Here is a 27,114-nt window from a genome sequence, read left to right as displayed (position 1 = left end):
TCTCGATGAGGCGGAGGACTAGGTCTTTCTCTGTGGACTCCACAGCGGATTCAGACATCCCTTCGTCTTGGGAGATGCAAGACGAACCTGCATTCAATTCACTGCAGGGATATCCGGCCTTACTTCGAGTCAGAGCATCTCGGTTTCCATTCCACTTGAGGCCACAAACTCAGGGTCCCTCTCACATACCTGTAGCTGAGAGAAGCCTCCTCTTGAGGTGCTTGTGGAAAGTTGGTATTCCTCTTGAGTCGAAGCCAGGGACTAAGCTCTCATCCCGAGTTGATTTGGGGTCCTCGGAGCCCTTTCGTGTTGCTCCAGTGACCTCAGGATCCCTCTAGACTTGAGACAGTGATCTTGGGTTTTCTCTGGAGGCCATCAAGGACATCAAGGCTCCTTTCACGTTTGATGTGGAACACGGAATTGCTCTGCAAGCAGTGCAGGGGAATCGGGCCTCATCTCGCGGCGAGGGGGAAGTCTCATGCTTTTTCTCGAGTTGCGGTCGGAACCTGGGGTATATTCTCGAGTTACGACGGGGAGGGCCCATCCAGACACGTGTTTGTTCAGCGAAGTCAGGACTCCTGCCTAGGTGCCAGGGACATCTCGGGATTCTCCTCGAGTCTTGGCATGGCAATTGGCTTGCGTCTCCACGTGTGGCGGGAGACCCAGGGTCCCTTTCCACGTGCCACAGGGATCCTGGGACTCCTATCCATTTTCAAGAGTAGTCAGGCATCGTCTCCTTTGGAAGCATTGATCTCCGCGGACCTCTCGAGTTTTCAAAGGATGTGAGGCTTCCGGTCGCGACGAGGTGGAGAACTAGGTCTTTCTCTGTGGTCTCCACAGGGGATTCAGACATCCCTTCGGATTGGGAGATGCAAGACGAGCCTGCATTCAATTCACTGCAGGGATATCCGGCCTTACTTCGAGTCAGAGCATCTCGGTGTCCATTCCACCAACTCAGGATCCCTCTCACATACCTGTAGCTTAGAGAAGCCTCCTCTTGAGGTGCTTGTGGAAAGTTGGTATTCCTCTTGAGTCGATGCCAGGGACTAAACTCTCATCTCGAGTTGATTTGGGGTCCAAGGAACCCTTTCCTTTTGCTCCAGTGACCTCAGGATCCCTCTAGACTCGAGACAGTGATCTTGGGTTTTCTCTGGAGTGCCATCAAGGAAATGAAGGCTCCTTTCATGTTTGATGTGGAACACGGAATTGATCTGCACGAATTGCAGCGGAATCGGGCCTCATCTCGCGGCGAGGGGGAAGTCTCATGGTTTTTCTCGAGTTGCGGCCGGAACCTGGGGTATATTCTCGAGTTACGACGGGGAGGGCCCTTCCAGACACGTGTTTGTTCAGCGACGTCAGGACTCCTGCCTAGGTGCGAGGGACACCTCGGGATTCTCCTCGAGTCTTGGCATGGCAATTGGGACGCGTCTCCACGTGAGGCGGGAGACCCAGGGTCCCTTTCCACGTGCCACAGTGATCCTGGGACTCCTATCCATTTTCAAGAGGAGTCAGGCATCGTCTCCTTTGGAAGCATTTATCTCCGCGGACCTCTCGAATTTTCAAAGGATGTGAGGCCTCCGGTCGCGATGAGGCGGAGAACTTGGTCTTTCTCTGTGGTCTCCACATTGGATTCAGACATCCCTTCGCCTTGGCAGATGCAAGACGAGCCTGCATTCAATTCACTGCAGGGATATCCGGCCTTACTTCGAGTCAGAGCATCTCGGTGTCCATTCCACTTGAGGCCACAAACTCAGGGTCCCTCTCACATACCTGTAGCTGAGAGAAGCCTCCTCTTGAGGTGCTTGTGGAAAGTTGGTATTCCTCTTGAGTCGAAGCCAGGAACTAAGCTCTCATCTCGAGTTGATTTGGGGTCCACGGAGCCCTTTCGTGTTGCTCCAGTGACCTCAGGATCCCTCCAGACTTGAGACAGTGATCTTGGGTTTTCTCTGGAGTGCCATCGAGGAAATCAAGGCTCCTTTCACGTTTGATGTGGAACACTGAATTGCTCAGCCCGCAGTGCACGGGAATCGGGCCTCATCTCGCGGCGAGGGGGAAGTCTCATGGTTTTTCTCGAGTTGCGGCCGGAACCTGGGGTATACTCTCGAGTTACGACGGGGAGGGCCCTTCCAGACACGTGTTTGTTCAGCGACGTCAGGACTCCTGCCTAGATGCGAGGGACACCTCGAGATTCTCCTTGAGTCTTGGCATGGCATTTGGGATGCGTCTCCACGTGAGGCGGGAGACCCAGGGTCCCTTTCCACGTGCCACAGGGATCCTGGGACTCCTATCCATTTTCAAGAGGAGTCAGGCATCGTCTACTTTGGAAGCATTGATCTCAGCGGTCCTCTCGAGTTTTCAAAGGATGTGAGGCCTCCGGTCGCGATGAGGCGGAGGACTAGGTCTTTCTCTGTGGTCTCCACAGGGGATTCAGACATCCCTTCATCTTGGGAGATGCAAGACGAGCCTGCATTCAATTCACTGCAGGGATATCCGGCCTTATTCCCCGTCAGAGCTTCTCGGTATCCATTCCACTTGAGGCCACAAACTCAGGGACCCTCTCACCTACATGTAGCTGAGAGAAGCCTCCTCTTGAGGTGCTTGTTGATAGTTGGTGTTCCTCTTGAGTCGAAGCCAGGGACTAAGCTCTCATCTCGAGTTGATTTGGGGTCCACAGAGCCCTTTTGTGTTGCTCCAGTGACCTCAGGATCCCTCTAGACTTGAGACAGTGATCTTGGGTTTTCTCTGGAGTGCCATCAAGGAAATCAAGGCTCCTTTCACGTTTGATGTGGAACACGGAATTGCTCTGCACGCAGTGCACGGGAATCGGGCCTCATCTCGCGGCGAGGGGGAAGTCTCATGGTTTTTCTAGAGCTGCGGCCGGAACCTGGGGTATATTCTCGAGTTACGACGGGGAGTGAAATTCCAGAAAGGTGTTTGTTCAGCAACGTCAGGACTCCTGCCTAGGTGCGAGGGACACCTCGGGATTCTCCTCGAGTTTTGGCATGGCAATTGGGACGCGTCTCCACGTGAGGCGGGAGACCCAGGGTCCCTTTCCACGTGCCACAGGGATCCTGGGACTCCTATTCATTTTCAAGAGGAGTCAGGCATCGTCTCCTTTGGAAGCATTGATCTCCGCGGACCTCTCGAGTTTTCAAAGGATGTGAGGCCTCCGGTCGCGAAGAGGCGGAGAGCTAGGTCTTTCTCTGTGGTCTCCACAGTGGATTCAGACATCCCTTCGTCTTGGGAGATGCAAGACGAGCCTGCATTCAATTCACTGCAGGGATATCCGGCCTTATTTCGAGTCAGAGCATCTCGGTGACCATTCCACTTGAGGCCACAAACTCAGGGTACCCCTCACATACCTGTAGCTGAGAGAAGCCTCCTCTTGAGGTGCTTGTGGAAAGTTGGTATTCCTCTTGAGTCGAAGCCAGGGACTAAGTTCTCATTTCGAGTTGATTTGTCGTCCACGGAGCCCTTTCGTGTTGCTCCAGTGACCTCAGGATCCCTCTAGACTTGAGACAGTGATCTTGGGTTTTCTCTGGAGTGCCATCAAGGAAATCAAGGCTCCTTTCACGTTTGATGTGGAACACGGAATTGCTCTGCACGCAGTGCAGGGCAATCGGGCCTCATTGCGCGGCGAGGGGGAAGTCTCATTGTTTTTCTCGAGTTGCGGCCGGAACCTGGGGTATATTCTCGAGTTACGACGGGGAGGGCCCTTCCAGACACGTGTTTGTTTGCGACGTCAGGACTCCTGCCTAGGTGCGAGGGACAACTCGGGATTCTCCTCGAGTCTTGGCATGGCAATTGGGACGCGTCTCCACCTGAGGCGGGAGACCCAGGGTCCCTTTCCAAGTGCCACAGGGATCCAGGGACTCCTATCCACTTTCAAGAGGAGTCAGGCATCGTCTGCTTTGGAAGCATTGATCTCCGTGGACCTCTCGAGTTTTCAAAGGATGTGAGGCCTCCGGTCGCTATGAGGCGGAGAATTAGGTCTTTCTCTGTGGTCTCCACAGGGGATTCAGACATCCCTTCCTCTTGGGAGATGCAAGACGAGACTGCATTCAATTCACTGCAGGATATCCGGCCTTACTTCGAGTCAGAGCATCTCAGTGTCCATTCCACTTGAGGCCACAAACTCATGGTCCCTCTCACATACTTGTAGCTGAGAGAATCCTCCTCTTGAGGTACTTGTGGAAAGTTGGTTTTCCTCTTGAGTCGAAGCCAGGGACTAAGCTCTCATCTCGAGGTGATTTGGGGTCCACGGAGCCCTTTCATGTTGCTCCAGTGACCTCAGGATCCCTCTAGACTTGAGACAGTGATCTTGGGTTTTCTCTGGATTGCCATCAATCAAATCAAGGCTCCTTTCACGTTTGATGTGGAACTCGAAATTGCTCTGCACGCAGTGCAGGGGAATCGGCCTCATCTCGCGGCGAGGGGGAAGTCTCATGGTTTTTCTCGAGTTGCGGCCGGAACCTGGGGTATATTCTCGAGTTACGACGGGGAGGGCCCTTCCAGACACGTGGTTGTTCAGCGACGTCAGGACTCCTGCCTAGGTGCGAGGGACACCTCGGGATTCTCCTCGAGGCTTGGCATGGCAATTGGGACGCGTCTCCACGTGAGGCGGGAGACCCAGTGTCCCTTTCCACGTGCCACAGGGATCCTGGGACTCCTATCCATTTTCAAGAGGAGTCAGGCATCGTCTCCTTTGGAAGCATTGATCTCCGCGGACCTCTCGAGTTTTCCAAGGATGTGAGGCCTCCGGTCGCCATGAGGCTGAGAACTAGGTCTTTCTCTGTGGTCTCCACAGGGGATTCAGACATCCCTTCGTCTTGGGAGATGCAAGACGAGCCTGCATTCAATTTACTGCAGGGATATCCGGCCTTACTTCGAGTCACAGCATCTCGGTGTCCATTATACTTGAGGCCACAAACTCAGGGTCCCTCTCACATACTGTATCTGAGAGAAGCCTCCTCTTGAGGTGCTTGTGGAAAGTTGGTATTCCTCTTGAGTCGAAGCCAGGGACTAAGCTCTCATCTCGAGTTGATTTGGGGTCCACGGAGCCCTTTCGTGTTGCTCCAGTGAACTCAGGATCCCTCTAGACTTGAGACAGTGATCTTGGGTTTTCTCTGGAGTGCCATCAAGGAAATCAAGGCTCCTTTCACGTTTGATGTGGAACACGGAATTGCTCTGCAAGCAGTGCAGGGGAATCGGGCCTCATCTCGCGGCGAGGGGGAAGTCTCATGCTTTTTCTCGAGTTGCGGTCGGAACCTGGGGTATATTCTCGAGTTACGACGGGGAGGGCCCTTCCAGACACGTGTTTGTTCAGCGAAGTCAGTACTCCTGCCTAGGTGCGAGGGACACCTCGGGATTCTCCTCGAGTCTTGGCATGGCAATTGGCATGCGTCTCCACGTGTGGCGCGAGACCCAGGGTCCCTTTCCACGTGCCACAGGGATCCTGGGACTCCTATCCATTTTCAAGAGGAGTCAGGCATCGTCTCCTTTGGAAGCATTGATCTCCGCGGACATCTCTAGTTTTCAAAGGATGTGATGCCTCCGGTCTCGATGAGGCGGAGGACTAGGTCTTTCTCTGTGGACTCCACAGCGGATTCAGACATCCCTTCGTCTTGGGAGATGCAAGACGAACCTGCATTCAATTAACTGCAGGGATATCCGGCCTTACTTCGAGTCAGAGCATCTCGGTTTCCATTCCACTTGAGGCCACAAACTCAGGGTCCCTCTCACATACCTGTAGCTGAGAGAAGCCTCCTCTTGAGGTGCTTGTGGAAAGTTGGTATTCCTCTTGAGTCGAAGCCAGGGACTAAGCTCTCATCCCGAGTTGATTTGGGGTCCTCGGAGCCCTTTCGTGTTGCTCCAGTGACCTCTGGATCCCTCTAGACTTGAGACAGTGATCTTGGGTTTTCTCTGGAGGCCATCAAGGACATCAAGGCTCCTTTCACGTTTGATGTGGAACACGGAATTGCTCTGCAAGCAGTGCAGGGGAATCGGGCCTCATCTCGCGGCGAGGGGGAAGTCTCATGCTTTTTCTCGAGTTGCGGTCGGAACCTGGGGTATATTCTCGATTTACGACGGGGAGGGCCCATCCAGACACGTGTTTGTTCAGCGAAGTCAGGACTCCTGCCTAGGTGCCAGGGACACCTCTGGATTCTCCTCGAGTCTTGGCATGGCAATTGGCATGCGTCTCCACGTGTGGCGCGAGACCCAGGGTCCCTTTCCACGTGCCACAGGGATCCTGGGACTCCTATCCATTTTCAAGAGGAGTCAGGCATCGTCTCCTTTGGAAGCATTGATCTCCGCGGACATCTCTAGTTTTCAAAGGATGTGATGCCTCCGGTCTCGATGAGGCGGAGGACTAGGTCTTTCTCTGTGGACTCCACAGCGGATTCAGACATCCCTTCGTCTTGGGAGATGCAAGACGAGCCTGCATTCAATTCACTGCAGGGATATCCGGCCTTACTTCGAGTCAGAGCATCTCGGTGTCCATTCCACCAACTCAGGATCCCTCTCACATACCTGTAGCTTAGAGAAGCCTCCTCTTGAGGTGCTTGTGGAAAGTTGGTATTCCTCTTGAGTCGATGCCAGGGACTAAACTCTCATCTCGAGTTGATTTGGGGTCCAAGGAACCCTTTCCTTTTGCTCCAGTCACCTCAGGATCCCTCTAGACTTGAGACAGTGATCTTGGGTTTTCTCTGGAGTGCCATCAAGGAAATGAAGGCTCCTTTCATGTTTGATGTGGAACACGGAATTGATCTGCACGAATTGCAGCGGAATCGGGCCTCATCTCGCGGCGAGGGGGAAGTCTCATGGTTTTTCTCGAGTTGCGGCCGGAACCTGGGGTATATTCTCGAGTTACGACGGGGAGGGCCCTTCCAGACACGTGTTTGTTCAGCGACGTCAGGACTCCTGCCTAGGTGTGAGGGACACCTCGGGATTCTCCTCGAGTCTTGGCATGGCATTGGGACGCGTCTCCACGTGAGGCGGGAGACCCAGGGTCCCTTTCCACGTGCCACAGTGATCCTGGGACTCCTATCCATTTTCAAGAGGAGTCAGGCATCGTCTCCTTTGGAAGCATTTATCTCCGCGGACCTCTCGAATTTTCAAAGGATGTGAGGCCTCCGGTCGCGATGAGGCGGAGAACTTGGTCTTTCTCTGTGGTCTCCACATTGGATTCAGACATCCCTTCGCCTTGGCAGATGCAAGACGAGCCTGCATTCAATTCACTGCAGGGATATCCGGCCTTACTTCGAGTCAGAGCATCTCGGTGTCCATTCCACTTGAGGCCACAAACTCAGGGTCCCTCTCACATACCTGTAGCTGAGAGAAGCCTCCTCTTGAGGTGCTTGTGGAAAGTTGGTATTCCTCTTGAGTCGAAGCCAGGAACTAAGCTCTCATCTCGAGTTGATTTGGGGTCCACGGAGCCCTTTCGTGTTGCTCCAGTGACCTCAGGATCCCTCCAGACTTGAGACAGTGATCTTGGGTTTTCTCTGGAGTGCCATCGAGGAAATCAAGGCTCCTTTCACGTTTGATGTGGAACACTGAATTGCTCAGCCCGCAGTGCACGGGAATCGGGCCTCATCTCGCGGCGAGGGGGAAGTCTCATGGTTTTTCTCGAGTTGCGGCCGGAACCTGGGGTATACTCTCGAGTTACGACGGGGAGGGCCCTTCCAGACACGTGTTTGTTCAGCGACGTAAGGACTCCTGCCTAGATGCGAGGGACACCTCGAGATTCTCCTTGAGTCTTGGCATGGCATTTGGGATGCGTCTCCACGTGAGGCGGGAGACCCAGGGTCCCTTTCCACGTGCCACAGGGATCCTGGGACTCCTATCCATTTTCAAGAGGAGTCAGGCATCGTCTACTTTGGAAGCATTGATCTCAGCGGTCCTCTCGAGTTTTCAAAGGATGTGAGGCCTTCGGTCGCGATGAGGCGGAGGACTAGGTCTTTCTCTGTGGTCTCCACAGGGGATTCAGACATCCCTTCATCTTGGGAGATGCAAGACGAGCCTGCATTCAATTCACTGCAGGGATATCCGGCCTTACTCCCCGTCAGAGCTTCTCGGTATCCATTCCACTTGAGGCCACAAACTCAGGGACCCTCTCACCTACATGTAGCTGAGAGAAGCCTCCTCTTGAGGTGCTTGTTGATAGTTGGTGTTCCTCTTGAGTCGAAGCCAGGGACTAAGCTCTCATCTCGAGTTGATTTGGGGTCCACAGAGCCCTTTTGTGTTGCTCCAGTGACCTCAGGATCCCTCTAGACTTGAGACAGTGATCTTGGGTTTTCTCTGGAGTGCCATCAAGGAAATCAAGGCTCCTTTCACGTTTGATGTGGAACACGGAATTGCTCTGCACGCAGTGCACGGGAATCGGGCCTCATCTCGCGGCGAGGGGGAAGTCTCATGGTTTTTCTTGAGTTGCGGCCGGAACCTGGGGTATATTCTCGAGTTACGACGGGGAGTGAAATTCCAGAAAGGTGTTTGTTCAGCAACGTCAGGACTCCTGCCTAGGTGCGAGGGACACCTCGGGATTCTCCTCGAGTTTTGGCATGGCAATTGGGACGCGTCTCCACGTGAGGCGGGAGACCCAGGGTCCCTTTCCACGTGCCACAGGGATCCTGGGACTCCTATTCATTTTCAAGAGGAGTCAGGCATCGTCTCCTTTGGAAGCATTGATCTCCGCGGACCTCTCGAGTTTTCAAAGGATGTGAGGCCTCCGGTCGCGAAGAGGCGGAGAGCTAGGTCTTTCTCTGTGGTCTCCACAGTGGATTCAGACATCCCTTCGTCTTGGGAGATGCAAGACGAGCCTGCATTCAATTCACTGCAGGGATATCCGGCCTTACTTCGAGTCAGAGCATCTCGGTGTCCATTCCACTTGAGGCCACAAACTCAGGTTCCCTCTCACATACCTGTAGCTGAGAGAAGCCTCATCTTGAGGTGCTTGTGGAAAGTTGGTATACCTCTTGAGTCGAAGCCAGGGACTATGCTCACAGCTTGAGTTGATTTCGGGTCCACGGAGCACTTTCATGTTGCTCCAGTGACCTCAGGATCCCTCTAGACTTGAGACAGGGATCTTGGGTTTTCTCTGGAGTGCCATCAAGGAAATCAAGGCTCAATTCACGCTTGATGTGGAACACGAAATTTCTCTGCATGCAGTGCAAGGGGAATCGGGCCTCATCTCCCGGCGAGGGGGAAGTCTCATGGTTTTTCTCGGGTTGCGGCCGGAACCTGGGGTATAATCTCGAGTTACGACGGGGAGGGCCCTTCCAGACACGGGTTTGTTCAGCGACGTCAGGACTCCTGCCTAGGTGCGAGGGACAACTCGGGATTTTCCTCGAGTCGTGGCATGGCAATTGGGACGTGTCTCCACGTGAGGCGGGAGACCCAGGGTCCCTTTCCACGTGCCACAGGGATCCTGGGATTCCTATCCATTTTCAAGAGGAGTCAGGCATCGTCTCCTTTGGAAGCATTGATCTCCGCGGACCTCTCGAGTTTTCAAAAAATATGAGGCCTCCGGTCGCGATGAGGCGGAGAACCAGGTCTTTATATGTGGTCTCCACAGGGGATTCAGACATCCCTTCGTCTTGGGAGATGCAAGACGAGCCTGCATTCAATTCACTGCAGGGATATCCGGGCTTACTTCGAGTCAGAGCATCTCGGTGTCCATTCCACTTGAGGCCACAAACTCTGGGTCCCCCTGACATAGCTGTAGCTGAGAGAAGCCTCCTCTTGAGGTGCTTGTGGAAAGTTGGTATTCCTCTTGAGTCGAAGCCAGGGACTAAGCTCTCATCTCGAGTTGATTTGGGGTCCACGCAGCCCTTTCGTGTTGCTCCAGTGACCTCAGGATCCTTCTAGACTTGAGACAGTGATCTTGGGTTTTCTCTGGAGTGCCGTCAAGGAAATCAAGGCTCCTTTCACGTTTGATGTGGAACACGGAATTGCTCTGCATGCAGTGCAGGAGAATCGGGCCTCATCTCGCGGCGAGGGGGAAGTCTCATTGTTGTTCTCAAGTTGCGGCCGAAACCTGGGTTATATTCTCGAGTTACGACGGGGAGGGCCCTTCCAGACACGTGTTTGTTCAGCGACGTCAGGACTCCTGCCTAGGTGCGAGTGACACCTCGGGATTCGCCTCGAGTCTTGGCATGGCAATTGGGAAGCGTCTCCACGTGAGGCTGGAGACCCAGGGTCCCTTTCCACGTGCCACAGGGATCCTCGGACTCCTATCCATTTTCAAGAGGAGTCAGGCATCGTCTCCTTTGGAAGCATTGATCTCAGCGGACCTCTCGAGTTTTCAAAGGATGTGAGGCCTCCGGTCGCGATGAGGCGGAGAACTAGGTCTTTCTCTGTGTTCTCCACAGGTGATTCAGACATCCCTTCGCCTTGGGAAATGCAAGACGAGCCTGCATTCGATCATTGCAAGAATATCCAGCCTTACTTCGAGTCAGAGCATCTCGGTGTCCATTCCACTTGAGGCCACAAACTCAGGGTCCCTCTCACATACCTGTAGCTGAGAGAAGCCTACTCTTGAGGTGCTTGTGGATGGTTGGTATTCCACTTGAGTTGAAGCCAGGGACTAAGCTCTCATCTCTAGTTGATTTGGGGTCCACGGAGCCCTTTCGTGTTGCTCCAGTGACCTCAGGATCCCTCTAGACTTGAGACAGTGATCTTGGGTTTTCTCTGGAGTGCCATCAAGGAAATCAAGGCTCCTTTCACGTTTGATGTGGAACACGGAATTGCTCTACACGCAGTGCAGGGGAATCGGGCCTCATCTCGCGGCGAGGGGGAAGTCTCATGGTTTTTCTCGAGTTGTGGCCGGAACCTGGGGTATATTCTCGAGTTACGACGGGGAGGGCCCTTCCAGACACGTGTTTGTTCAGCGACATCAGGACTCCTGCCTAGGTGCGAAGGACACCTTGGGATTCTCCTCGAGTCTTGGCATGGCAATTGGGACGCGTCTCCACGTGAGTCGGGAACCAGGGTACCTTTCCACGTGCCACAGGGATCCTGGGACTCCTATCCATTTTCAAGAGGAGTCAGGCATCGTCTCCTTTGGAAGCATTGATCTCCGCGGACCTCTCGAGTTTTCAAAGGATGTCAGGCCTCCGGTCGCGATGAGGCGGAGATCTAGGTCTTTCTCTGTGGTCTCCACAGGGGATTCAGACATCCCTTCGTCTGGGGAGATGCAAGACGAGCCTGCATTCAATTCACTGCAGGGACATTCGGCCTTACTTCGAGTCAGAGCATCTCAGTGTCCATTCCACTTGAGGCCACAATCTCAAGGTCCCTCTAACATACCTGTAGCTGAGCGAAGCCTCCTCTTCAGGTGCTTGTGGAAAGTTGGTATTCCTCTTGAGTCGAAGCCAGGGACTAAGCTCTCATCTTGAGTTGATTTGTGGTCCACGGAGCCCTTTCGTGTTGCTCCAGTGACCTCAGGATCCCTCTAGACTTGAGGCAGTGATCTTGGGTTTTCTCTGGAGTGCCATCAAGGAAATCAAGGCTCCTTTCACGTTTGATGTAGAACACGGAATTGCTCTGCACGCAGGGCAGGGGAAGCGGGCCTCATCTCGCGGCGAGGGGGAAGTCTCATGGTTTTTCTCGGGTTGCGGCCGGAACCTGGGGTATAATCTCGAGTTACGACGGAGAGGGCCCTTCCAGACACGGGTTTGTTTAGCGACGTCAGGACTCCTGCCTAGGTGCGAGGGACAACTCGGGATTTTCCTCGAGTCGTGGTATGGCAATTGGGACGCGTCTCCACGTGAGGCGGGAGACCCAGGGTCCCTTTCCACGTGCCACAGGGATCCTGGGATTCCTATCCATTTTCAAGAGGAGTCAGGCATCGTCTCCTTTGGAAGCATTGATCTCCTCGGATCCCTCGAGTTTTCAAAGGATGTGAGGCCTCCGGTCGCGATGAGGAGGAGAACTAGGTCTTTCTCTGTGGTCTGCACAGGGTACTCAGACATCCTTTCGCCTTGGGAGATGCAAGACGAGCCTGCATTCAATTCACTGCAGGGATATCCGGGCTTACTTCGAGTCAGAGCATCTCGGTGTCCATTCCACTTGAGGCCACAAACTCAGGGTCCCACTGATATAGCTGTAGCTGAGAGAAGCCTCCTCTTGAGGTGCTTGTGGAAAGTTGGTATTCCTCTTGAGTCGAAGCCAGGGACTAAGCTCTCATCTCGAGTTGATTTGGGGTCCACGGAGCCCTTTCGTGTTGCTCCAGTGACCTCAGGATCCTTCTAGGCTTGAGACAGTGATCTTGGGTTTTCTCTGGAGTGCCATCAAGGAAATCAAGGCTCCTTTCACGTTTGATGTGGAACACGGAATTGCTCTGCATGCAGTGCAGGAGAATCGGGCCTCATCTCGCGGCGAGGGGGAAGTCTCATTGTTGTTCTCGAGTTGCGGCTGAAACCTGGGGTATATTCTCGAGTTACGACGGGGAGGGCCCTTCCAGACACGTGTTTGTTCAGCGACGTCAGGACTCCTGCCTAGGTGCGAGGGACACCTCGGGATTCGCCTCGAGTCTTGGCATGGCAATTGGGACGCGTCTCCACGTGAGGCTGGAGACCCAGGGTCCCTTTCCACGTGCCACAGGGATCCTCGGACTCCTATCCATTTTCAAGAGGAGTCAGGCATCGTCTCCTTTGGAAGCATTGATCTCAGCGGACCTCTCGAGTTAGCAAAGGATGTGAGGCCTACGGTCGCGATGAGGCGGAGAACTAGGTCTTTCTCTGTGTTCTCCACAGGTGATTCAGACATCCCTTCGCCTTGGGAGATGCAAGTCGAGCCTGCATTCGATCATTGCAGGAATATCCAGCCTTACTTCGAGTCAGAGCATCTCGGTGTCCCTTCCACTTGAGGCCACAAACTCAGGGTCCCTCTCACATACCTGTAGCTGAGAGAAGCCTCCTCTTGAGGTGCTTGTGGAAAGTTGGTATTCCACTTGAGTTGAAGCCAGGGACTAAGCTCTCATCTCTAGTTGATTTGGGGTCCACGGAGCCCTTTCGTGTTGCTCCAGTGACCTCAGGATCCCTCTAGACTTGAGACAGTGATCTTGGGTTTTCTCTGGAGTGCCATCAAGGAAATCAAGGCTCCTTTCACGTTTGATGTGGAACACGGAATTGCTCTGCACGCAGTGCAGGGGAATCGGGCCTCATCTCGCAGCGAGGGGGAAGTCTCATGGTTTTTCTCTAGTTGCGACCGGAACCTTGGTTATATTCTCGAGTTACGACGGGGAGGGCCCTTCCAGACACGTGTTTGTTCAGCGACGTCAGGATTCCTGCCTAGGTGCGAGGGACACCTCGGAATTCTCCTCGAGTCCTGGCATGGCAATTGGGACGCGTCTCCACGTGAGGCGGGAGACCCAGGGTCCCTTTCCACGTGCCACAGGGATCCTGGGACTCCTATCCATTTTCAAGAGAAGTCAGGCATCGTCTCCTTTGGAAGCATTGATCTCCGCGGACCTCTCGAGTTTTCAAAGGATGTGAGGCCTCCGCTCGCGATGAGGCGGAGAACCAGGTCTTTCTCTGTGGTCTCCACAGGGGATTCAGACATCCCTTCGTCTTGGGAGATGCAAGACGAGCCTGCATTCAATTCACTGCAGGGATATCCGGCCTTACTTCCAGTCAGAGCATCTCGGTGTCCATTCCACTTGAGGCCACAAACTCAGGGTCCCTCTCACATACCTGTAGCTGAGAGAAGCCTCCTCTTGAGGTGCTTGTGGAAAGTTGGTATTCCTCTTGAGTCGAACCCAGGGACAAAACTCTCATCTCAAGTTAATTTGGGGTCCATGGAGCACTTTCGTGTTGCTCCAGTGACCTCAGGATCCCTCTGGACTTGAGATAGTGATCTTGGGTTTTCTCTGGAGTGCCATCAAGGAAATCAAGGCTCCTTTCACGTTTGATGTGGAACACGGAATTGCTCTGCACGCAGTGCAGGGCAACCGGGCCTCATCTCGCGGCGAGGAGGAAATCTCATGGTTTTCTCGAGTTGCGGCCGGGACGTGGTGTATATTCTCGAGTTACGACGGGGAGGGCCATTCCAGACACGTGTTTGTTCAGAGACGTCAGGACTCCTGCCTAGGTGCGAGGGAAACCTCAAGATTCCCCTCGAGTCTTGGCATGGCAATTGGGACGCGTCTCCACGTGAGGCGTGAGACCCAGGGTCCCTTTCCACGTTCCACAGGGATCCTGGGACTCCTATCCATTTTCAAGAGGAGTCAGGCATCGTCTCCTTTGGAAGCATTGATCTCCGCGGACCTCTCGAATTTTCAAAGGATGTGAGGCCTCCGGTCTCGATGAGACGGAGAACTAGGTCTTTCTCTGATATCTCCACAGGGGATTCATACATCCCTTCGTCTTGGGAGATGCAAGACGAGCCTGCATTCGATCACTGCAGGAATATCCAGCCTTACTTCGAATCACAGCATCCCGGTGTCCATTCCACTTGAGGCCACAAACTAAGGGTCCCTCTCACATACCTGTAGCTGAGAGAAGCCTCCTCTTGAGGTGCTTGTGGAAAGTTGGTATTCCTCTTGAGTCGAAGCCAGGGACTAAGCTCTCATCTCGAGTTGATTTGCGGTCCAGGGAGCACTTTCGTGTTGCTCCAGTGACCTCAGGATCCCTCTAGACTTGAGACAGTGATCTTGGGTTTTCTATGGAGTGCCATCAAGGAAATCAAGGCTCCTTTCACGTTTGATGTAGAACACGGAATTGCTCTGCACGCAGGGCAGGGGAATCGGGCCTCATCTCGCGGCGAGGGGGAAGTGTCATGGTTTTTCTCGAGTTGCGGCCGGAACCTGGGGTATATTCTCGAGTTACTAAGGGGAGGGCCCTTCCAGACACGTGTTTGTTCAGCGACGTCAGGACTCCTGCCTAGGTGCGAGGGACACCTCGGGATTCTCCTCGAGTCTTGGCATGGCATTTGGGACGCGTCTCCACGTGAGGCGGGAGACCCAGGGTCCCTTTCCACGTGCCACAGGGATCCTGGGACTCCTATCCATTTTCAAGAGGAGTCAGGCATCGTCTCCTTTGGAAGCATTGATCTCCGCGGACCTCTCGAGTTGTCAAAGGATGTGAGGCCTCCGGTCGCGATGAGGCGGAGAACTAGGTCTTTCTCTGTGGTCTGCACAGGGTATTCAGACATCCTTTCGCCTTGGGAGATGCAAGACGAGCCTGCATTCAATTCACTGCAGGGATATCCGGCCTTACGTCAAGTCAGAGCATCTCGGTGTCCATTCCACTTCAGGCCACAAACTCAGGGTCCCTCTCACATACCTGTAGCTGAGAGAAGCCTCCTCTTGAGGTGCTTGTGGAAAGTTGGTATTCCTCTTGAGTCGGAGCCAGGGACTAAGCTCTCATCTCGAGTTGATCTGGGGCCCACGGAGCCCTTTCGTGTTGCTACAGTGACCTCAGGATCCCTCTAGACTTGAGACAGTGATCATGGTTTTCTCTGGAGCGCCATCAAGGAAATCAAGGCTGCTTTCACGTTTGATGTGGAACACGGAATTGCTCTGAACGCAGGGCAGGAGAATCGGGCCTCATCTCGCGGCGAGGGGGAAGTCTCATGGTTTTTCTCGAGTTGCGGCCGGAACCTGCGGTATATTCTCGAGTTACGACGGGGCGGGCCCTTCCAGACACGTGTTTGTTCAGCGACATCAGGACTCCTGCCTAGGTGCGAGGGACACCTCGGGATTCTCCTCGAGTTTTGGCATGGCAATTGGGACGCGTCTCCACGTGAGGCGGGAGACCCAGTGTCCCTTTCCACGTGCCACAGGGATCCTGGGACTCCTATCCATTTTCAAGAGGAGTCAGGCATCGTCTCCTTTGGAAGCATTGATCTCCGCGGACCTCTCGATTTTTCAAAGGATGTGAGGCCTCCGGTCGCGATGAGGCGGAGAACTAGGACATTCTCTGTGGTCTCCACAGGGGATTCAGACATCCCTTCGTCTTGGGAGATGCAAGACGAGCCTGCATTCAATTCACTGCAGGGATATCCGGCCTTACTTCGAGTCAGAGCATCTCGGTGGCCATTCCACTTGAGGCCACAAACTCAGGGTACCCCTCACATACCTGTAGCTGAGAGAAGCCTCCTCTTGAGGTGCTTGTGGAAAGTTGGTATTCCTCTTGAGTCGAAGCCAGGTACTAAGCTCTCATCTCGAGTTGATTTGGGGTCCACGGAGCCCTTTCGTGTTGCTCCAGTGACCTCAGGATCCCTCTAGACTTGAGACAGTGATCTTGGGTTTTCTCTGGAGTGCCATCAAGGAAATCAAGGCTCCTTTCACGTTTGATGTGGAACACGGAATTGCTCTGCATGCAGTGCGGGGGAATCAGGCCTCATCTCGCAGCGAGGGGAAATCTCATTGTTTTTCTCGAGTTGCGGCCGGAACCTGGGGTATATTCTCGAGTTACGACGGGGAGGGCCCTTCCAGACACGTGTTTGTTCAGCGACGTCAGGACTCCTGCCTAGGTGCGAGGGACACCTCGGGATTCTCCTCGAGTCTTGGCATGGCAATTGGGACGCGTCTCCACGTGAGGCGGGAGACCCAGTGTCCCTTTCCACGTGCCACAGGGATCCTGGGACTCCTATCCATTATCAAGAGGAGTCAGGCATCGTCTCCTTTGGAAGCATTGATCTCCGCAGACCTCTCGAGTTTTTATAGGATGTGAGGCCTACGGTCGCGATGAGGCGGAGGACTAGGACCTTCTCTGTGGTCTCCACAGGGGATTCAGACATCCCTTCGTCTTCGGAGATGCAAGACGAGCCTGCATTCAATTCACTGCAGGGATATCTGGCCTTATTTCAAGTCAGAGCATCTCGGTGTCCATTCCACTTGAGGCCACAAACTCAGGGTCCCACTCACATAGCTGTAGATGAGAGAAGCCTCCTCTTGAGGTGCTTGTGGAAAGTTGGTATTCCTCTTGAGTCGAAGCCAGGGACTAAGCTCTCATCTCGAGTTGATTTAGGGTCCACGGAGCCTTTTCGAGTTGCTCCAGTGACCTCAGGATCCTTCTAGACTTGAGACAGTGATCTTGGGTTTTCTCTGGAGTGCCATCAAGGAAATCAAGGCTCCTTTCACGTTTGATGTGGAACACGGAATTGCTCTGCATGCAGTGCGGGGGAATCAGGCCTCATCTCGCAGCGAGGGGAAATCTCATTGTTTTTCTCGAGTTGCGGCCGGAACCTGGGGTATATTCTCGAGTTACGACGGGGAGGGCCCTTCCAGACACGTGTTTGTTCAGCGACGTCAGGACTCCTGCCTAGGTGCGAGGGACACCTCGGGATTCTCCTCGAGTCTTGGCATGGCAATTGGGACGCGTCTCCACGTGAGGCGGGAGACCCAGTGTCCCTTTCCACGTGCCACAGGGATCCTGGGACTCCTATCCATTATCAAGAGGAGTCAGGCATCGTCTCCTTTGGAAGCATTGATCTCCGCAGACCTCTCGAGTTTTTATAGGATGTGAGGCCTACGGTCGCGATGAGGCGGAGGACTAGGACCTTCTCTGTGGTCTCCACAGGGGATTCAGACATCCCTTCGTCTTCGGAGATGCAAGACGAGCCTGCATTCAATTCACTGCAGGGATATCTGGCCTTATTTCAAGTCAGAGCATCTCGGTGTCCATTCCACTTGAGGCCACAAACTCAGGGTCCCACTCACATAGCTGTAGATGAGAGAAGCCTCCTCTTGAGGTGCTTGTGGAAAGTTGGTATTCCTCTTGAGTCGAAGCCAGGGACTAAGCTCTCATCTCGAGTTGATTTAGGGTCCACGGAGCCTTTTCGAGTTGCTCCAGTGACCTCAGGATCCTTCTAGACTTGAGACAGTGATCTTGGGTTTTCTCTGGAGTGCCATCAAGGAAATCAAGGCTCCTTTGACTCTTGATGTGGAACACGGAAATTCTCTGCATGCAGTGCAAGGGCAATCGGGCCTCATCTCGCGGCGAAGGGGAAGTCTCATGGTTTTTCTCGAGTTGCGGCCGGAACCTGGGGTATAATCTCGAGTTACGACGGGGAGGGACCTTCCAGACACGTGTTTGTTCAGCGACGTCAGGACTCCTGCCTAGGTGCGAGGGACACCTCGGGATTCTCCTCGAGTCTTGGCATGGCAATTGGGACGCGTCTCCACGTGAGGCGGGAGACCCAGGGTCCCTTTCCACGTGCCACAGGGATCCTGGGACTCCTATCCATTTTCAAGAGGAGTCAGGCATCGTCTCCTTTGGAAGCATTGATCTCCGCGGACCTCTCGAGTTTTCAAAGGATGTGAGGCCTCTGCTCGCGATGAAGTAGAGAACTAGGTCTTTCTCTGTGGTCACCACAGGGCATTCAGACATCCCTTCGGATTGGGAGATGCAAGACGAGCCTGCATTCAATTCACTGCAGGGATATCCGGCCTTACTTCGAGTCAGAGCATCTCGGTGTCCATTCCACTTGAGTCCACGAACTCAGGAACCCTCTCATATACCTGTAGCTGAGAGAAGCCTCCTCCTGAGGTGCTTGTGGATAGTTGGTATTCCTCTTGAGTGGAAGCCAGGGATTAAGCTCTCATCTCGAGTTGATTTGGGGTCCATGGAGCACTTTCGTCTTGCTACAGTGACCTCAGGTTTCCTCTAGACTTGAGACAGTGAACTAGGGTTTTCTCTGGAGTGCCATCAAGGAAATCAAGGCTTTTCTCTCGTTTGATGTGGAACACGGAATTGCTCTGCATGCAGTGCAGGGGAATCGGGCCTCATCTCCTGGCGAGAGGGAAGTTTCATGGTTTTTCTCGAGTTGCTGCCGAAACCAGGGGTATATTCTCGAGTTAAGATGGGGAGGGCACTTCCAGACACGTGTTTGTTCAGCGACGTCAGAACTCCTGCCTAGGTGCGAGGGACACCTCGGGATTCTCCTCGAGTCTTGGCATGGCAATTGGGACGCGTCTCCACATTAGGCGGGAGACCCAGTGTCCCTTTCCACATGCCTCAGGGATCCAGGGACTCCTATCCATTTTCAAGAGGAGTCAGGCATCGTCTCCTTGGGAAGCATTGAGCTCCGCGGACCTCTAGAGTTTTCAAAGGATTTGAGGCCTCCGGTCGCGATGAGGCGGAGATCTAGGTCTTTCTCTGTGGTCTCCACAGGGGATTCAGACATCCCTTCGTCTGGGGCGATGCAAGACGAGCCTGCATTCAATTCACTGCAGGGACATTCGGCCTTACTTCGAGTCAGAGCATCTCAGTGTCCATTCCACTTGAGGCCACAAACTCAAGGTCCCTCTCACATACTTGTACCTGAGAGAAGCGTCCTCTTGAGGTGCTTGTGGAAAGTTGGTATTCCTCTTGATTCGAAGCCAGGGACTAAGCTCTCATCTCGAGTTGATTTGGGGTCCACGGAGCCCTTTCGTGTTGCTACAGTGACCTCAGGATCCCTCTAGACTTGAGACAGTTATCTTGGGTTTTCTCTGGAGTGCCATCTAGGAAATCAAAGCTCCTTTCAAGTTTGATGTGGAAGACGGAATTGCTCTGCACGCAGTGCAGGGGAATCGGGCCTCATCTCACGGCGAGGGGGAAGTCTCATGGTTTTTCTCGAGTTGCGGCCAGAACCTGGGGTATATTCTCGACTTACGACGGGCAGGGCCCTTCCAGACAAGTGTTTGTTCAGTGACGTCAGGACTCCTGCCTAGGTGCGAGGGACAAATCCGGATTCCCGAAAAGTCTTGGCATGGCAACTGGGACGCGTCTCCACGTGAGGCGGGAGACCCAGGGTCCCTTTCCACGTGCCACAGTGATCCTGGGACTCCTATCCATTTTCAAGAGGAGTCATGCATCGTCTCCTTTGGAAGCATTGATCTCCGCAGACCTCTCAAGTTTTCAATGGATGTGAGGCCTCCGGTCTCGATGAGGCGGAGAACTAGGTCTTTCACTGTGGTCTCCACAGGGGATTCAGATATCCCTTCGTCTTGGGAGATGCAAGACGAGCCTGCATTCAATTCACTGCAGGGATATCCGGCCTTACTTCGAGTCAGAGCATCTCGGTGTCCATTTTACTTGATGCCACAAACTCAGGGTCCCACTCACATACCGGTAGCTGAGAGAAGCCTCCTCTTGAGGTGCTTGTGGAAAGTTGGTATTCCTCTTGAGTCGAAGCCAGGGACTAAGCTCTCATCTCGAGTTGATTTGTGGTCCACGGAGCCCTTTCTTGTTGCTACAGTGACCTCAGGATCCGTCTAGACTTGAGACAGTGATCTTGGGTTTTCTCTGGAGTGCCATCAAGGAAATCAAGGTTCCTTTCACGTTTCATGTGGAACACGGAATTGCTCTGCACGCAGTGCAGGCGAATCGGGCCTCATCTCTCGGCTACGGGGAAGTCTCATGGATTTTCTCGAGTTGCGGCCGGAACCTCGGGTATATTGTCGAGTTATGACGGGGAGGTCCCTTAAAGATACTGATTTTTCAGCGACATCAGGACTCCTGCTTAGGTGCGAGGGACACCTCTGGATGCTCCTCGAGTCTGGGCATGGCAATTGGGACGCGTCTCCACGTGAGGCGGGAGACCCAGTGCCCCTTTCCACATGCCACAGGGATCCTGGGACTCCTATCCATTTTAAAGAAGAGTCAGGCATCGGCTCCTTTGGAAGCATTGATCTCCGCAGACCTCTTCAGTTTTCAAAGGATGTGTGGCCTCCGCTCGCGATGAGGCGGAGGACTAGGTCTTTCTCTGTGGTCTCCACAGGGGATTCAGACAACCCTTCGTCTTTGGAGATGCAAGTCGAGACTGCATTCAATTCACTGCAGGGATATCAGGCCTTACTTCGAGTCAGAGCATTTCGGTGTCCATTCCACTTGAGGCCACAATCTCAGGGTCCCTCTCACATACCTGTAGCTGAGAGAAGCCTTCTCTTGAGGTGCTTGTGGAAAGTTGGTATTCCTCTTGAGTCGAAGCCAGGGACTAAGCTCTCATCTCGAGATGATTTGGGGTCCACGGAGCCCTTTCGTGTTGCTCCAGTGACCTCAGGATCCTTCTAGACTTGAGACAGTGATCTTGGGTTTTCTCTGGAGTGCCATCAAGGAAATCAAGGCTCCTTTCACGTTTGATGTGGAACACGGAATTGCTCTGCACGCAGGGCAGGGGAATCGGGCCACATCTCGCGGCGATGAGTAAGTCTCATGGTTTTTCTCGAGTTGCGGCCGGAACCTGGGGTATATTCTCGAGTTACGACGGGGAGGTACCTTCCAGACACGAGTTTGTTCAGCGACGTCAGGACTCCTGCCTAGGTACGAGGTACACCTCGGGATTCTCCTCGAGTCTTGGCATGGCAATTGGCACGCGTCTCCACGTGAGGCGGGAGACCAAGTGTCCCTTTCCACGTGCCACAGTGATCCTGGGACTCCTATCCATTTTCAAGAGGAGTCAGGTATCATCTCCTTTGGAAGCATTGATCTCTGCAGACCTCTTGAGTTTTCAAAGGATGTGAGGCCTCCGGTCGCGATCAGCCGGAGAACTGGACTTTCTCTGTGGTCTCCACAGGGGATTCAGACATCCCTTCGTCTTGGGAGATGCAAGACGAGCCTGCTTTCAATTCACTGCAGGGATATCCGGCCTTACTTCGAGTCAGAGCATCTCGGTGTCCATTCCACTTGAGGCCACATACTCAGGGTCCCTCTCACATACCTGTAGCTGAGAGAAGCCTCCTCTTGAGGTGCTTGTGGAAAGTTGGTATTCCTCTTGAGTCGAAGCCAGGGACTAAGATCTCATCTCGAGTAGATTTGGGGTCCACGGAGCCCTTTCGTGTTGCTCCAGTGACCTCAGGATCCCTCTAGACTTGAGACAGGGATCTTGGGTTTTCTCTGGAGTGCCATCAAGGAAATCAAGGCTCCTTTCACGTTTGATGTGGAACACGGAATTGCTCTGCACGCAGTGCAGGGGAATCGGGTCTCATCTCGCGGCGAGGGTGAAGTCTCATGGTTTTTCTCAAGTTGCGGCCGGAACCTGCGGTATATTCTCGAGTTACGACGGGGAGGGCCCTTGCAGACACGTGTTTGTTCAGCGACGTCAGGACTCCTGCCTAGGTGCGAGGGCCACCTCGGGATTCTCCTCGAGTCTTGGCATGGCAATTGGGACGCGTCTCCACGTGAGGTGGGAGACCCAGGGTCCCTTTCCACGTGCCACAGGGATCCTGGGACTCCTATCCATTTTCAAGAGGAGTCAGGCATCGTCTCCTTTGGAAGCATTGATCTCCGCGGACCTCTCGAGTTTTCAAAGGATGTGAGGCCTCCGGTCGCGATGAGGAGAAGGACTAGGTCTTTTTCTGTGGTCTCCACTGGGGATTCAGACATCCCTTCGTCTTGGGAGATGCAAGACGAGCCTGCATTCAATTCACTGCAGGGATATCTGGCCTTATTTCGAGTCAGAGCATCTCGGTGTCCATTCCACTTGAGGCCAAAAACTCAGGGTCCCTCTCACATACCTGTAGCTGAGAGAAGCCTCTTCTTGAGGTGCTTGTTGAAAGTTGGTATTCCTCTTGAGTCGAAGCCAGGGACTAAGCTCCCATCTCGAGTTGATTTGGGGTCCACGTAGCCCTTTCTTGTTGCTCCAGTGACCTCAGGATCCCTCTAGACTTGAGACAGTGATCTTGGGTTTTCTCTGGAGTGCCATCAAGGAAATCAAGGCTCCTTTCACGTTTGATGTGGAACACGGAATTGCTCTGCACGCAGTGCAGGGGAATCGGGCCTCAACTCGCGGCGAGGGGGAAGTCTCATGGTTTTTCTCGAGTTGCGGCCGGAATCTGGGGTATATTCTCGAGTTACGACGGGGAGGCCCCTTCCAGACACGTGTTTGTTCAGCGACGTCAGGACTCGTGCCTAGGTACGAGGGACAACTCGGGATTCTCCTCGATTCTTGGCATGGCAATTGGGATGCGTATCCACGTGAGGCGGGAGACCCAGGGTCCCTTTCCACGTGCCACAGGGATCCTGGGACTCCTATCCATTTTCAAGAGGAGTCAGGCATCGTCTCCTTTGGAAGCATTGATCTCCGCGGACCTCTCGAATTTTCAAAGGATGTGAGGCCTCCGGTCGTGATGAGGCGGAGGACTAGGTCTTTCTTTGTGGTCTCCACAGCGGATTCAGACATCCCTTCGTCTTGGGAGATGCAAGACGAGCCTGCATTCAATTCACTACTGGGATATCCGGCCTTACTTCGAGTCAGAGCATCTCGGTGTCCATTCCACTTGAGGCCACAAACTCAGGGTCCCTCTCACATACCTGTAGCTGAGAGAAGCCTCCTCTTGAGGTGCTTGTGGAAAGTTGGTATTCCTCTTGAGTAGAAGCCAGGGACTAAGCTCTCATTTCGAGTTGATTTGTGGTCCACGTAGCCCTTTCGTGTTGCTGCAGTGACCTCAGGATCCCTCTAGACTTGACACAGTGATCTTGGGTTTTCTCTGGAGTGCCATCAAGGAAATCAAGGCTCCTTTCACGTTTGATGTGGAACACGGAATTGCTCTGCACGCAGTGCAGGGGAATCGGGCCTCATCTCGCGGCGAGGGGGAAGTCTCATGCTTTTTCTCGAGTTGCGGCCGGAACCTGGGATATATTCTCGAGTTACGACGGGGAGGGCCCTTCCAGACCCGTGTTTGTTCAGCGACGTCAGGACCCCTGCCTAGGTGTGAGGGACACCTCGGCATTCTCCTCGAGTCTTTGCCTTGAAATTGGGACGCGTCTCCACGTGAGGCGGGAGACCCAGGGTCCCTTTCCACGTGCTACCGATATCCTGGGACTCCTATCCATTTTCAAGAGGAGTCAGGCATCGTCTCCTTTGGAAGCATTGATCTCCGCGGACCTCTCAATTTTCAAAGGATGTGAGGCCTCCGGACGCGATGAGGAGGAAAATTAGGTCTTTCTCTGTGGTCTCCACAGGGGATTCAGACATCCCTTCGTCTTGGGAGATGCAAGGCGAGCCTGCATTCAATTCACTGCAGGGATATCCGGCCTTATTTCGAGTCAGAGCATCTCGGTGTCAATTCGACTTGAGGCCACAAACTCAGGGTCCCTCTCACATACCAGTAGCTGAGAGAAGACTCCTCTTGAGGTGCTTGTGGAAAGTTGGTATTCCTCTTGAGTCGAAGCCAGGGACTAAGCTCTCATCTCGAGTTGATTTGGTGTCCACGAGAACCTTCGTGTTGCTGCAGTGACCTCAGGATCCCTCTAGACTTGAGACAGTGATCTTGGGTTTTCTCTGGAGTGCCTTCAAGGAAATCAAGGCTCCTTTCACGTTTAATGTGGAACACGGAATTGCTCTGCACGCAGTGCAGGGGAATCGGGCCTCATCTCGCGGCGAGGGGGAAGTCTCATAGTTTTTCTCGAGTAGCGGCCGGAACCAGGGGTATATTCTCGAGTTACAACGGGGAGGGCCCTTCCAGACACGTGTTTGTTCAGCAACGTAAGGACTCGGGCCTAGGTGCGAGGGAAACCTCGGGATTCTCCTCGAGTCTTGGCATGGCAATTGGGACTCGTCTCCACGTTTGGCGGGAGACCCAGGGTCCCTTCCCACGTGCCACAGGGATCCTGGGACTCCTATCCATTTTCAAGAGGAGTCAGGCATCGTCTCCTTTGGAAGCATTGATCTCCGCGGACCTCTCGAGTTTTCAAAGGATGTGAGGCCTCTGCTCGCGATGAAGTAGAGAACTAGGTCTTTCTCTGTGGTCACCACAGGGCATTCAGACATCCCTTCAGATTGGGAGATGCAAGACGAGCCTACGTTCAATTCACTGCAGCGATATCCGGCCTTACTTCGAGTCAGAGCATCTCGGTGTCCATTCCACTTGAGTCCACGAACTCAGGAACCCTCTCATATACCTGTAGCTGAGAGAAGCCTCCTCTTGAGGTGCTTGTGGAAAGTTGGTATTCCTCTTGAGTGGAAGCCAGGGATTAAGCTCTCATCTCGAGTTGATTTGGGGTCCACGGAGCACTTTCGTCTTGCTACAGTGACCTCAGGTTTCCTCTAGACTTGAGACAGTGAACTAGGGTTTTCCCTGGAGTGCCATCAAGGAAATCAAGGCTTTTTTCTCGTTTGATGTGGAACACGGAATTGCTCTGCACGCAGTGCAGGGGAATCGGGTCTCATCTCGCGGCGAGGGTGAAGTCTCATGCTTTTTCTCGAGTTGCGGCCGGAACCTGGGATATATTCTGGAGTTACGACGGGGAGGGCCCTTCCAGACACGTGTTTGTTCAGCGAAGTCAGGACTCCTGCCTAGGTGCGAGGGACACCTCGGGATTCTCCTCGAGTCTTGGCATGGCAATTGGGACGCGTCTCCACGTGAGGCGGGAGACCAGGGTCCCTTTCCACGTGCCACAGGTATCCTGGGACTCCTATCCATTTTCAAGAGGAGTCAGGCATCGTCTCCTTTGAAAGCATTGATCTCCATGGACCTCTCGAGTTTTCAAAGGATGTGAGGCCTCCGGTCGCGATGAGGCGGAGAACTAGGTCTTTCTCTGTGGTCTCCACAGGGGATTCAGACATCCCTTCGTCTTGGGAGATGCAAGGCGAGCCTGCATTCAATTCACTGCAGGGATATCCGGCCTTACTTCGAGTCAGAGCATCTCGGTGTCCATTCCACTTGAGGCCACAAACTCAGGGTCCCTCTCACATACCTGTAGCTGAGAGAAGCCTCCTCTTGAGGTGCTTGTGGAAAGTTGGTATTCCTCTTGAGTCGAAGCCAGGGACTAAGCTCTCATCTCGAGTTGATTTGTCGTCCACAGAGCCCTTTCGTGTTGCTCCAGTGACCTCAGGATCCCTCTAGACTTGAGACAGTGATCTTGGGTTTTCTCTGGAGTGCCATCAAGGAAATCAAGTCTCCTTTCACGTTTGATGTGGAACACGGAATTGCTCTGCACGCAGTGCAGGGGAATCGGGCCTCATCTCGCGGCGAGGGGGAAGTCTCATGGTTTTTCTCGAGTTGCGGCCGGAACCTGGGGTATATTCTCGAGTTACGACGGGGAGGTACCTTCCAGATACGTGTTTGTTCAGCGACGTCAGGACTCCTGCCTAGGTGCGAGGGACACCTCGGGATTCTCCTCGAGTCTTGGCATGGCAATTGGGATGCGTCTCCACGTGAGGCGGGAGACCCAGGGTCGCTTTCCACGTGCCACAGGGATACTGAGACTCCTATCCATTTTCAAGAACAGTCAGGAATCGTCTCCTTTGGAAGCATTGATCTCCGCAGACCTCTCGAGTTTTCAAAGGATGTGATGCCTCCGGTCTGGAAGAGGCGAAGGACTAGGTCTTTCTCTGTCGTCTCCAAAGGGGATTCAGACATCCCTTCGTCTTGGGAGATGCAAGACGAGCCTGCATTCAATTCACTGCAGGGATATCCGGCGTTACTTTGAGTCAGAGCATCTCGGTGTCCATTCCACTTGAGGCCACAAACTCAGGGTCCCTCTCACATACCTATAGCTGACAGAAGCCTCCTTTGAGGTGCTTGTGGAAAGTTGGTATTCCTCTTGAGTCGAAGCCAGGGACTAAGTTCTCATCTCGAGTTGATTTGGGGTCCACGGAGCCCTTTCGTGTTGCTCCAGTGACCTCAGGATCCCTCTAGACTTGAGACAGTGATCTTGGGTTTTCTCTGGAGTGCCATCGAGGAAATCAAGGCTCCTTTAACGTTTGATGTGGAACACGGAATTGCTCTGCACGCAGTGCAGGGGAATCGGGCCTCAACTCGCGGCGAGGGGGAAGTCTCATGGTTTTTCTCGAGTTGCGGCCGGAACCTGCGGTATATTCTCGAGTTACGACGGGGCGGGCCCTTCCAGACACGTGTTTGTTCAGCGACATCAGGACTCCTGCCTAGGTGCGAGGGACACCTCGGGATTCTCCTCGAGTTTTGGCATGGCAATTGGGACGCGTCTCCACGTGAGGCGGGAGACCCAGTGTCCCTTTCCACGTGCCACAGGGATCCTGGGACTCCTATCCATTTTCAAGAGGAGTCAGGCATCGTCTCCTTTGGAAGCATTGATCTCCGCGGACCTCTCGATTTTTCAAAGGATGTGAGGCCTCCGGTCGCGATGAGGCGGAGAACTAGGACATTCTCTGTGGTCTCCACAGGGGATTCAGACATCCCTTCGTCTTGGGAGATGCAAGACGAGCCTG

The sequence above is a fragment of the Dama dama genome, chromosome 6 (genome assembly GCF_033118175.1).
Source record: "Dama dama isolate Ldn47 chromosome 6, ASM3311817v1, whole genome shotgun sequence".
NCBI lineage: Eukaryota > Metazoa > Chordata > Mammalia > Artiodactyla > Cervidae > Dama > Dama dama.
This window is presented reverse-complemented; position numbering follows the sequence as displayed.